This window comes from Perognathus longimembris, chromosome 24, assembly GCF_023159225.1.
Source record: "Perognathus longimembris pacificus isolate PPM17 chromosome 24, ASM2315922v1, whole genome shotgun sequence".
Classification (NCBI taxonomy): domain Eukaryota; kingdom Metazoa; phylum Chordata; class Mammalia; order Rodentia; family Heteromyidae; genus Perognathus; species Perognathus longimembris.
The window spans coordinates 248,175-262,048 of NC_063184.1; the positions used below are offsets into that span (position 1 = coordinate 248,175).

The following is a 13,874-nucleotide window of genomic DNA, read 5'->3' on the forward strand; positions in this document are numbered from 1 at the left end:
AGGTAGTTATATATGAAGAACTCCTTGAAAATGATTGTCATCTTGACAGTTGACTTAGTTACTGCAGATAATCACAGGGCAAGAAAAAGAAATATCACAAAAAGACTCAGCATATTAATCAATCAAAATGATTGGAAGAAGGGGAAGAAAGCCATTTTAAACTATGTCAGAGCCATTAAGTGACAACATACATCTATGTCAGGGCCAGGCAAGGGGGCTCACTATGGGGAGGGGACACTGAGCCCAGAAGCAGAACATTCAGGAAAGGAAACATTTACTTTAAGTTAAGAAAGTAACTAGCCTTATTCCTTAATTCAGTCTCTTTTATTGTTCCCTTGCTGCTTTTTTGCCAAAGGGCACAAGGCAAAGCAAAGAGCAGTGAGGCTTTCAGAGGGCCTTGGAACAGAGGCCACTACTTGTGGCAGGCACAGCTTGACACCAGGGAGGAGCAAGGAGCAACTTACCTTAAATCTGTCAACAGCAACTGATGCTTCTAAAAGGGACTTCACTGAGAATGGTGTAACTTTCAAGGCAAAAGTCATGGAGTTAAAGATAGTCACAACCGTGAAAGCCTTAAAATTGGAAAAGAAGAGAAAGTGAGCCTGAAATCACTCACCAATTTCCTTTCAAGTAGCAGAAAGACTGCAAACTTGAATAGCAAATGTAACTATATTTCAGATACATTCTTTAAAGGGTAGTGTTTATAAGACCTTCAACTAAAAGTGTCAGTAAATTGGAATCGTAGATTGTATTGTGGTTGATTTGTATTTCTAAAAATTTAAACCCCCAAACCTCAGATCAAATAGAAGTAGCCCATACACTTATGCACAAGAGTTGGTTCCCCGGTCTTCTTCATCTCAGCTTCATCACTTACACACACAAATAAATACAGTTCTTGGGAGAACCTTGAAATGCGGTAAACAAGAGGACCAGGATACCTCCTTAGATGGTATTTTTAAAACTTCTCTTTCCTGAGGGTTCTTTAACCTGTGCTGCTGTCATATCATAGCCCAAAGTCATGTGAATAGTGAATGTCACTACACTGGCAATCACCACTACTATGGGAGCCATACCAACAGTGATGCTCTGAAAGTACCTGACCTTTTACAATATCCAATGCTCCTCCTCTCAGATTTCTATCAAAAGAAAGGAAGCCTCAAAGAGAGTCAAAGAAATCTTGGGACATTGCTCCTCCACCATCAAGTAAGACTTACACTAGCCACAATTATGTTTTAAAATGGCTCTTTAATACCTCTGATGCAAATTCAAGGTTTATGTGTGTGTGGGGGTGTCAATTGAGGGGTGAGGGGGCAGGTATTGAAGCTTAGACTCAGGGCCTGATTCTTTTTTCTCTTAAGTATTTGCTAATTCAAACTCTTGTTGAGGAAGTGTGTGAGGGAAGGAGGAAACAAGGTAAAGAGCTGAATTATTCAAACTAGTTATCTTGGAAAACTGAGTGATTTCCTAGGTCTTAAAGTTCCACATCTGTAAGATGGAGTGATGGGTTCAAATCTTTAAGACTCCTTTTGAACGTAAAGTTTTTATGATGCTAGAACTGTAGATCTAAGAAGTCTGAGTATCTAATGTGCTCAGGAAGCAAAGTATGGGAATGAGCAAACCCAAAGAATCCAGAATCCTACACACACACACACACACACACACACACACACTTATTTATTCTTTTTTTTTTTTTTTTGGTCAGCCTTGAGGCATGAACTCAGGGCCTGGGCACTGTCCCTGAGCTCTTCAGCTCAAGACTAGCATTCTACCACTTGAGCCACAGTACCACATCTGGTTTTCTGGTGATTAACTGGAGATAAGAGTCTCATAGATTTTCCTGCCTGGGCTAGCTTTGAATCATGACCCTCAGATCTCAGCCTCCTGAGCAGCTAGAATAACAGTCGCATGAGCGACTGGTATTTTTTTTTTTTTTTTTTTTTTTTTTTTTTTTTTTTTGCCAGTCTTGGGCTTAAATTCAAGGCCTGAGCACTGTCCCTGGTTTTTTCTTGCTCAAGGCTAGCACTCTGTCACTTGAGTTATAGTGCTACTTCTGGCTGTTTTCTATATATGGGATGCTGTATATGAGGCAAGCCCTCTTGCCATATTCCCAGCCCCAAAGGATATTTTTTAAACTTACTTTGAACGTTCTGTGAAAATCCTTTGACCCAGGCATACATTTTAATAAATTTAATATAGGTGAGAACTTCATTCATCTTCTGGACACAGCTATCTGTGGCAGTCACACATTTTCTCCTGAAGCTGTGACACAAATATCTGAAAGGAAAAACCAGATTAGATCTCATTCAAAATGGACTGCCTGACCTGCTGGAAATTACTCTGTGAGCATATAATTCTGTTTTCTGGGACAGGCTGGCTCTTATGTAGTTGTATTCTTTTTTTCTTTAATAAAAGGGACTTCATTATAATCAAGAATTATTTAATTCTTGTCCCTGGTAAGGCAGTGACCGCAAAGTACAACTTATTCTCCCTATGATTGCAGGTTTTGAGGGCTACCAAAGCAGGGGCAGGAGGACTGAAAATACCAACTGGAGGTGATATAACTCAGACACTACTATGTTATCCAGGCAACATTCACCTGCTGGCTTTCTCCTTCACTCAGACTCCTCTTTTGTAATGTTACTAGGAGCCACTGCCACTTGCTTTTTGCAAGAGGTAACTTCTTCACCACAAGTGAGTACCTACCCACATGGGACTATACTGCCAAGTTCTGGACTTCTCCAAACCAAGGAGCTGCTTTGGGGAAGTTTCCAATAAGAGGATGAGGTCTACTATAATTCCCTTGAAGGTATTAGTTTCCCAAGGAGGAATTGCTGTCCTAATACAGCTAGAAGGCTTACTCACCATTGCTGGATAAAAGAGCATGAAAACAGCTGAGCCTAGTAAGTTTGTTGGTACCAGAATGATCACATTATAAACCATGCCCAAGATGGCAACAACAGGTCCTCCTGCCAACAGCAGCTGCCTCAAACATCCTCTGCCCATTGTTGGAGCAAATATTTATGAGCTAAAGATACAAAGAGCAGTGAGGAGACCTTTTGAGGACACAGGCTACTGCCACTTTTCTCAGGAGGATCTCAGCAAAACGTGACCCCAGGGGAAAAGAGTCCTCACTAAGAGGGCGTTGTGTAGGGCATACTCACCTCACCCAGGGACTTCTCTTTAATGTTATTTAGCTTAAGGATCTTCTTGAATGCCATGGTTAGGATAGCCCCCTGTAGGCAGACACCAGTTTAGTAATTCAATGCCCAAGTCAGTGCAAGTGACCAAGAGCGCACAACTTCTGTCAGAAGGAGGCCTAGTACCAACAGCAATATGTACTGCAGATTAGACTCTGTTGCCTGGGTATACTCCAAGAGGTATTTCACCACAAAGGCCTATAGGGAGAAATATACATAGCTGTCAACATCCCCACAGCAACCACACCCAATGTCACAGTGCTATGTTAGGACAGAAAGTAGTCTGCTTCACACCACAGACATCAGGGTTCAAGCAATGAAAAAATCTTTCTTGAAAGACCAAATGTTACAGACACCCTGCCCACTATCACTGACCCAGGATATTGCACAGGCCAGATTAGAAACTTTTTCCTTAAGGACACCATCATGAACATTACTCTTTCTAATGTAACATGGACCTGTCTATGAGCTGAAGTTCATTCTAAATACATGTTCATTCAAAAGTATATATTTGACCTAATTCCAGTATCTCCACACATAGATAGATTTCTTTAAATGAAATTAAGACCCTTCTTTGTATCCTTTCAAATGTGCTTATTTGATAAAAAGGAACAGTATACCTACAATAAGTAGTACTGTAGTAGTAAATACCACAAGCCTTGATATGTAAAATATCCTTCCACTTGATCTCTACTCCTGAAGTTGTAAACTGATGTCTTATGATCCTATTTCTGAAATGGTATAAAAACCTTGGCCCTCCTAAAATAAAATACCCTTTTAGTTCATTCACCTGGCATGCCCCGTGTCCTGACTTTCGGCTTCAGTTACCCAGGTCCAACAGTATCCTATCAAATGTGCTTATTTGGTAAAAAGGAACAGTGTATGTACAGTTGTACTGGGGAAGATTGAGAAGTGCATTTGCAAACCATTTCTGAAAATAAACATCAGCAGTATAATAGTACAGAAGTAGTAATCAAAGCAGACCAAATCAACTCTAGAGACCCTCCCTCGGGCCCTCCCTGCACCCACTCCCTCCCAAGAACAAAAACATGTTACCAAAGGTAGCATATATCTAATACCACCTGTAGGGAGGGAATGGCCAGCACCTAAGAACCACCAAGGACCACCTCCAGCTCTGAGGTCCTGCAATGCTGGGACCATGCACACACTCACACAGGCACATTCAGCAACAGTATTAAATACCAAGAGGTGGAGATAATGTGTTTTTATTGAAAATGAAAGAAAAAATATATACAGGTACCATCTTCAAAGACTATCTCACAAACACTGTACAACAGCAGAAGCATTGTAGTAACATACAGTGGGAACATACAGAGTTCAGTTACAGAGGGCTAGCATCTAACCGGTCATCTGGTCTTCGGCTGTTGTCATAACTACCCACATTGGAAATACAAAACAGAAGCAATAGGTTTCCAGAGTCTGAGGCAGTCCATCAGGATGATGACACTCAGCTTTTAGAGGTCCTGAAGCTGCAGTGATTCTCCACTGGAGTAGAATCTCTAGGAATAAAGACCTTGCTGCTAAGGAAAGAGAGTTAAAAAAAAAAATCCTATGGGGCTGGGGATATAGCCTAGTGGCAAGAGTGCCTGCCTCGGATACACGAGGCCCTAGGTTCGATTCCCCAGCACCACATGTACAGAAAACGGCCAGAAGCGGCGCTGTGGCTCAAGTGGCAGAGTGCTAGCCTTGAGCGGGAAGAAGCCAGGGACAGTGCTCAGGCCCTGAGTCCAAGGCCCAGGACTGGCCAAAAAAAAAAAAAAAAAAAAAAAAAAAAAAATCCTAAAAAGTCCCTAAAGAGACACTCTGTTTATAATTGCTGGTGCTGTTAGTGCACGAAGCTATGTGGAAGCTATGTTTGTTCATGATGAAATATAAAATTCTAGGTCTTGAAGAAAAAGGGCTGGCATCTTTTGGACTCTTTTCAAGTCCTTGTAGCTAAAATTAAGGTTGAGGTTGGCAAAAATGAAGCAAAACATACCACAGCAAAAGAAAGCCAAACCAATCCCCTAACCTAAGGAAGAAAAAGAGTAAACTCAAAGCCCACCCACCCACCCATCTACCCTGTTTTCTTACAGCAAAGGTTAACACGGCTATTAGCCAGCACTGAACCACGGACAGAAACAGAGGCACAATTGTCTTCAATATCTAATGCTGATCTTCAGAAGCCAGACTCTGAGCTAATTTGTATTTTTCTGTTTTCCCAAAAGTAGCTTAAAATCACATGTCTCCTAGGCCCTAGGAGATTTTCATTAATGAGACTTATGTCATGCTCTATAACTCGATCTATAGAGGAGTTCTGATTCTAAGAACTACTATATTCTATCTCTGCCCTCCCTCCAATTTTTATTTTTAGGTTTAAATGCAATGTTTGGCTCCCCATTGCACACATGCATGGGTTGCTGGTTTACTACCAAGAAGATTGGCTTCTTTTCCAGTATGCATCCAAAATACGGACCTGAGTCACAGAGCCTTTCCTCCTCCAGTGAATCACTCAGGAGATGGCACCAGATGAAGCCCTTTCTCACACACCAAGGCACTGTGGACCAGTCTCCAGGAAAGGCTTGCAAGGACAGCAGGCTGTTGTTTGGGCTCCTTCCTTCCCATCCCTTTACAGTGCCCCTTTCAGCACTGAGTAAGAGCACCAGCCTCTCCCAGAGGGGAGGGGCAACGAAGACAAAAGACATAACCAATATTAACACTATGTAAAACTATAAAGGGAGGGAAAGAGGAAACAGTAGATTAAAGAACTTCCAACACAGGGTATTAACAAAAGTAATGACAATGGATATGACTTTGTATGGGAGAAGATAAAACAGGTTTTTATGGAAATATCCAAACAGAATTCAGTTTAAAAATTTACACATTTATCACTTAAGTCTAAACAAGCTGGGAGAAAACTTCAGGTTATCAGCATAGCTGTCTGGCTGTGGAAAGCGATTCCCAGTGAATAAACATTACCATACCTGAACTCTTGGTGAGAGATTCTGCCCAGCTTGACTCTCTCATTCTGAGCACAGAATATAGCCATCCTGAAAATTCTAAAGAACAGCTTCTGTCACTGGTTCAACTACAGAGAGACTCCCCCCAAGTCCAGATCCTGACAGCACCAAGCAAGCTGCAGATGGAGAGAAGGATGGAGGATGAGAACTTACCTACTCAAACATTTTTCACTGTCTTTCCTCCCAAGGCCCTGGGGCAGTTCACATTCACAGAGACAGTGCTGCAGGAGGCAGCTTTCTCTTGTGGATGGATCTAAGGCAGATGCCAACTGTACGGAGACATCTAGGAAAGGCCTGGGTTTTTCAGAACTATCTGAGTCTAAAAGGACCCCAAAATGTCTCTGTTAGTTTAGTTAAAGTTTTGACTCTTCATCTCTAACTGGACAGATTCTGGTACTCTGTTCACTGTGATTATGTAAACTGTACATGGGTCACTGACTCCCTGGCATTGCCTGACCCTTGGATCATCCTGATGCAGGAATACCCAGCATCAGATGGCCAGCAAATTTAAACACACACACACACACACACACACACACACACACACACACACACACACAAAGCACAGGCTTGGTTGTGTTTTATTTGGTCTGGTTGGCTAACAGGTCACAATGACACCTACGAGGAAACAAGAAATAACTTAGAAAGCTTGTAATCTGGGGAAGGTGTTCTTATGTAAGAACAGGCCAAGCCAGTTTGAAATCATGCCAGCTTAGAAAATCTGCAAAAATTTAAAATGAATGTTCCTGAAAGGATCCAAGTCTGCTCACAGGAAATTTGTTCACTGTTGGTACTAATCTCAAATGGGCCTACTTCTTTTATTTCCAGTCAAAAAGAAAAGAGGTCTTAAAAAGACAGCTGCAGCAATAAGTTTTGAATTATTATTGTAATAGATGTGTGCATTGCTTTTCCAGTTGTTTCATGATTGAACCGCTGAGGCTCAAGGGAGTGACCTTAAAAGCCACCAAGCTGAACATGCATAAGTAACATTTTTTTCACGGAAAGAAATTAACAATCCCAAAAACCTATGGATTTTTTTTTGAGGAGAGTGGAGTCAAGAAAGCCTGTCTCCATGCCATGCTAGCCAAATGAAAGAATCTGATTACAGATCAGAGCAGCCACAAGCTTTGTAGTGAAACAAGGACAGAAGCTCTTCTTGGAAAAGATGGCTCTAAGAAAATGTTTGACATTTTGATCAGTAATAACATAAAATAATATCTCAGTTACAAGGTCTCATTTACATAAAACTTACACAAAAGTGTGTTAGTTGGTCAATTAATATAAAACCCCAGAAATATCAGAAAAATAGTGTTCTCTGCCTCAGCAAAAGAGATCAAAACTTTTTAAAAGGCATCAAACTTTGGGGAGGGGGTAAACAGAAAAGAAAGAAAAGAAAAATCAAAATTATAAATTAGTTCTACCTAGCCACCATGCATCTTAAACATATATTTACTCAAACCATGAGCCTCCAGCTTACCTACACACGGAAAATGCACAGCATAATCAGTACTACTGCTCCGATGCCTCAAGGCAAATATGTAGAGAATAGATTTAGTAAAAAAATCTCAATGTATGGCAACTCAGAAGGTGTAAGAAACAAATGCCCACATCAACTCAAAATGGATCAAGGACCTCAACATCAGACCTGAATCTTTGAGACTACTGAAGGACAGAGTAGGAAAGATGCTAGAACTTATAGGCACAGGAAGGAACTTCCTGAATACATACCCAGGGGCACAACAGATAGGGGAGAGAGTCAACAAATGGGACTACCACAAAATAAAAAGTTTCTGCACAGCTAAAGACATAGCCACCAAACTAGAAAGACAGCCAAACATATGGGAAAGGATCTTCACCAGCACAGCAACAGACAAAGCCCTAATATTTGTCATCTACAGAGAACTCAAAAAACTACCCCCCTCCAAACCCAGTAAACCAATTATTAAATGGGCAAAGAATTAAAGAGAGACTTTGTTGGAGAATTAAAGTCTCCAACCAGTGGAAAAATTTAGCCCCGGCACGGTTACTCTGATGCCTCATTAGCACACTAATAGGCTCTTGGGAACACATTCCCAGTAAGGAATTTCTGGTGTTTCTGGGCCAAAGGAAGCCACCAGTTGTTGTGAGAATCTCCTTTTTCCCCCTACTTAGCAAGTCTCTTGCTAGACCAGCTGCCTTTAGTGTTAGATTCTCTCTGTAAACAGGAAAGTCTCCTCACTAGATTCTCACTGTAAACAGGAAAGTCTCCTCACTGTTATTTCACAAGTATTTGGAGAAGTCAAGATTGATGCTATCTAGCCTTAAGGAGATAGTAGCTAGGAGATAATTATAGTTCTACCTCGGTTGTATACAGTTCCTTGTTTTGATATCAATAATCTTTGTAGTCACTACCTCCTGTAATTAGAAAGGCATTTGTATCAAGTTCCTGCCCTCACAGTAGGAAATTTCCTCCACTTCTGTATTTGAGACAAATGTCATGCTGTATTGATCTTTTACCCTGTAATTGTAAAATCGGTTTCTAACCCTATATAAACCCTGGCCCTCTTGGAATAAAGTATGCATTGGTTCACTGGCCTTGCATCCCCTGTGTCCTGATTTCGACTGCAGTTACCCAGGTTCAACAAGACTTCACGGGAGAAGAGATAAAATTGGCAAAGAAACATATAAGGAAATGTTCAACATCCCTGGAAGTAAAGGAAATGCAAATAAAAACAACCCTAAGATACCACCTCACTCCAGTTAGAATGGCTTATACTCTGAACTCAGCCAACAACAAATGCATGAGGGGAAGGAGGGAAAGAGGAACCCTTCTCCACTGTGGGCGGGAGTGCAAATTAGTACAACCACTTTGGAGAACAGTATGGAGGTTCTTCAAAACTCAACATAGACCTACCCTATGACCCAGCCATACCACTCCTAGGCATCTATCCTGAACAACAGGTCTCAGGATATCAAAAAGACATCTGCACATCCATGTTTATCACTGCACGATTCACAATAGCCAAAATATGGAAACAACCCAGATGCTCCTCTACAGATGAATGGATTCAAAAAATGTGGTACCGCTGGGAATGTGGCTTAGTGGCAAGAGCGCTCACCTCACATACATGAAACCTTGGGTTCGATGCCCCAGCACCCCATGTATAGAAAACGGCCAGAGGTGGCGCTGTGGCTCAAGTGGCAGAGTGCTAGCCTTGAGCAAAAAGAAGTCAGGGACAGTGCTCAGGCCCTGAGTCCAAGGCCCAGTGTTGGGGGCTGTCCTTCCCCCCAGCCCTGGGACAATGGGAAGGAGCCCCTCCCACCTTCCGGCCTCAACAGGAAGAGAAAGGCTCCGCCCCTTGGGAGGTGAACACGTGCGTGCCACCATGATGGGGTTGTCCCGCCCACAAAGGAAGTTTCGTGATGTCACTTGATGGACATGGTCCTTAGCCTATGACTGGCCCTTTGGCCAGCCTCCTTTCTTTCCCGCCATTACTTCTATATAAGTGCCCTTCCATATTAAAGTCTTTGAGACGCTTCCCACCACCGCAGCGTGTCCCTGATGCCTCCTTTTCGCCTCCGCCCTTGGTAACATGTGAGGGGACTGGGGGGAGGGGAGGCTTCAGCAACCTTTCCTCAACTTAGCGCTTGCCCATGTGAGCACGCCTTTGGCCTTCCGCTGGCGGAGGGCCAGGCTGAGTGCTCTTTCATAGAGTTTGTGGTTACCATTCTCCCCGTGGGGGGAGAAAGGGGTTGTTCAGACCCCAACAGCCCAGGACTGGCAAAAAAATAAAAAAATTAAAAAAATGTGGTACCTATACACAATGGAATACTACATAGCGATTAGAAATGATAAAATATTGGTATTCACAGGGAAATGATCAGAACTTGAACAAATAATGTTGAACAAGACAAGCCTAGAACACAGAGAACAAAGGGGCATGGTCTCCTTAATATATGACTGATAATGTGGTTGGGGGGAGGGGAACAGTAGAGACCAGGTCTGCGAAACAAAAACATCTTGTCAAATGGTATTTCCACAGGTTTTGGGTCAGCGCCCTTACATTATGCATCTAAATCCAAACAACTACTAAACATAAACAGGTGTAAAATAGACCCCTCAGTGGATCACAATAGCTCAACAGCTATGTATGTATGATCATATAAGACAAGGATAATCAAACTCTATTATTGATGCTATATTTAAAGTTCTAGGTGAGTTTCCTTTGTCATACACCATGTGGCTACCGTATATGATTTTGGTACACCAGGTATTGTATATATGTCTACCTGATCTAGGGAAGGGAAAGAAAAATGAAGGTGTAAGACATCAGAAGAAATGTACTCACTGCCCTATTATTTAACTGTACCCCTTTTGCACAACACCTTGTCAACAAAATTTAATTAATTAAAAAAAAGAGGTGCCCTTACCTACTCTGCTTCTGTTAGTCTAGGAAAATACCAAGATTAACACCCCAACACTTGCCATTGCTTACCCTGTACACCAAAGCTTGAAATGGACTGCAAATCAAACTCTGAAAACCTTGACAGTGGTCTAGTTCCTTGAGGGTTCATTTGCCATAGGACTGTTAATAATGGTACTCTGATTCCAGGCTTTTGGTATGTTACCATGCTGGCTCACAGTCCATACAAAGTAAGACTATGTTTACAATACTGCCATGACACATCTGCCCAGATCCAGATTGTTATTTCACTTCAACATACAACCAAGAAACACAGTCCTGTGCAGAACCAGGATCAGTTGTTTCACCCCCACCCTAGGAATGCAAATTAGCTCTTTCTTCTCTCCCAGTACAGCCCATCATCATTTCAGTGCTTGAGAAGCCACCATTACTCCCAAATCCACTGACCCATTCCAACAGAGATGGAGGCATCTCTAAAGCTGCTAACTACCCCAAATTGAGCATAACCCCAGTAATTGAACAAGAGAGTTAAGAGTTGAACAGGGCCGGGCTCCTGGAGACTGTCAGAAAGGATGGTTAGAGCTTACTGGTCCACTGAAGCCCACCAGCTACGTGATCATCAGGCACATGATGGACAGGATGAGCCTGGTGCGGCAGAAGATCCACACAAACCTTTTCAGGGAGGCAGCATCTGGCCCAACTTCATTCAGCTCTTCTTGCCGCAGTCTCTCTAGTTTTAACAAGGCACATGTCTTCCTGTTACACATCTCCTCAGAGAAAAAGACACACCCTAGCTTCCCTCCCATAGTTTCTTTGTCTGCAGGCTCTGAAATAGCACATACAAGTCTCTCCTTTAAAATTATACACATAGTATTTACCTTCTAGAGAAAAAGTCCCTTCCTGTGTATGTGCGTACTTATTCCAGATAGGGAGCATTCCAAGGTACAGAAAATGATGAGAACAACAGCCCTTCCTTCCACTCCCAAAAGGCCTACCCCTGAATAAAGTCTAGGGATAACTTCCTTTGTCAGGGCCCCCACCCTTTCTGAAGGATCCTGTGGTAAATACCAAAGTAGCAAACTAGATTTTAATCATACAATCAGCTACCACAAAAATATATTCTGTCACAAGGTAGCCACATAATCTCCCTTCAGACTCAGGAAGAGAAGCAGGGCTGAGAGAGAGAGAGAGAGAGAGAGAGAGAGAGAGAGAGAGAGAGAGAGAAACCCATGCTTAACATAGGATTAGAGTAAAATAGGTAATAAAGCAGAAGAGCAAATGGGAAGCCACCGCTAGGAGACCCCCCCACCCAGGACAGCTGCAGAATTCACACCCTCCTGCCTTAGGCCTAGCATCCAGTATGTGGAAACCAGGATGGACCAGAGATGCCTACCTTCTGCAGTTTACATCAGAAGACTCATACTTGGACAAGAGCCATAAATCCTCCATTAAGAGCTCCCCCTTCTTGTGGGCTATGTGGGACAGAGGAGAAAGCCATGAAAATGTTATACAGGAAAAGAGGCCAGCATTGTCCACCAGGTGTTGGTGTCTGCAAAGAGAAACCAAGTCACAAAGCTTCAACATACACCAAGAAGACAATATTTAAAATACACTTCAGTAAACAGTTCTCTTGATTAAAAGTACATCTCCCCAACTGCCTCATCTTAGTCCAAATTTTCAAAAACGCTTTTGGTGCTTGGCTGATGACTCATGAACCTTCAGAGCTTCGGATGGGCTTCAAAGCACTTAAGCCATGATGGTACTTCCCCTTGGGATGTTCATTATCCATAATTCTGAGCTGAGAATGTATAGACACATCCAGGGAAAGACCCTCAGCTCGGGCTGCTGTTTCCAAGGCATCCTGGCAATCCAGCTGCTCCACAGAAAGGGAAAGAGACATGAGCACTTAACAAATACTACATACACAGAAGAGCAAATCCAAGTGACAAGAGCACAACCACATATTACCTCACCCAAACTGAGAAATCCCAACAATGGTCAGGAGGCCATTAGGTTCTCTCTTGGTATTGTATAACCTAATGTTTGTTTGTTTGCTTTTGCCAGTCCTGCGGCTTGAAATCTGGGCAGGGGTGCTGTGGCTGAGCTCCTTTTGCTTGACCCATAGCACACTTCTGGCTTTTTGGTGGTTAACTGGAAACCAGGATGGCTTTGAACCACAATCTTCACATCTCAGCCTCTTTAATAGCTAGAATTACAGGCCTGAGCCACTGGTGCTAAGCCGAGTCTCTATTTTTATAGACTATTGCCTTTCCACAACAACCGTAAGGGTAGAACGTGTGCACATGATCCCCGGCCTGCTTGCTGCACCCATTGAACAAAATCTTTGGTTTACAGCAGTTATGCGACTTCAGAAACACCTGAGAGGATCTGAGAGTACACTGCTCTGTGTTCATACTCATTCCTTCCATTACATACAAGGTAGGTTTCAAGAGGAAACCGCAGTGACCCAATGCTAGGAAAAGAATTCCCTCTTATATAAATTCTCATGTATAAGTGGACATAATTTAATTGCTAGGGAGTATGGTACAAAATAATGAAGTAGAGAGACTGCTGAGACCAGAATTCAAAATATCTTCTTCTTACCTTTAATCTGCTCATAATCACAGAAAAAAGAAAAAAACAAAATATTGGATCCATAAAGAAAGATATACAAAAAAAGTATAAGACACTTACTAGATTTTAGTTGATACTGGGATTCTACAGAGTAGGTACAAAAAAATTACAGGACCATTGTGATCTGCATACCCCAAGCTCAGAAGATACTTCTTCAAGTGTGCAATGCATAGCTGCCAAGATGTGCTACATGCTGATAGAAAGCAAACTTCAACACATTTCTAGACTGACACTTTGGAACTTAATTAAGATTGTGAATAAAAGGTCACAAAAATTTTCTACATGTTTAAAAGTTATCTAATACAATGTCCAAGATCAGGACTCAAACTCAGTACCTAACTAACACTTTTGTTCATTGGCTAGCTCTACCAATTTCTAAACAATATGACTTAAGGAAGACATGACATGGAAATTAGAAAATGTTTTAGCTAAATGGTATGAAACTATAATACATCAAAATTTATGGGATGTAACTACGGGGGACACAAAGTAAAATTTTGATTGCTTGAAGATCAGTGCTTTAAGCTAGGGATTGACATTTTCTGTAAAGGATCAGATAACAAATATTTTTAGACTTTTGTGGACCAAGAGACCAAAAAATCAAGGATTTTATACAGGTA

At 42.0% G+C, this 13,874-nt stretch overlaps 1 pseudogene; it reads right to left on the bottom strand.

Moving 5' to 3' along the window:
* Positions 1 to 6,220: 6,220 nt before the first annotated feature.
* LOC125341316 lies at positions 6,221 to 12,520 on the bottom strand (annotated as a pseudogene).
* Positions 12,521 to 13,874: the final 1,354 nt, after the last annotated feature.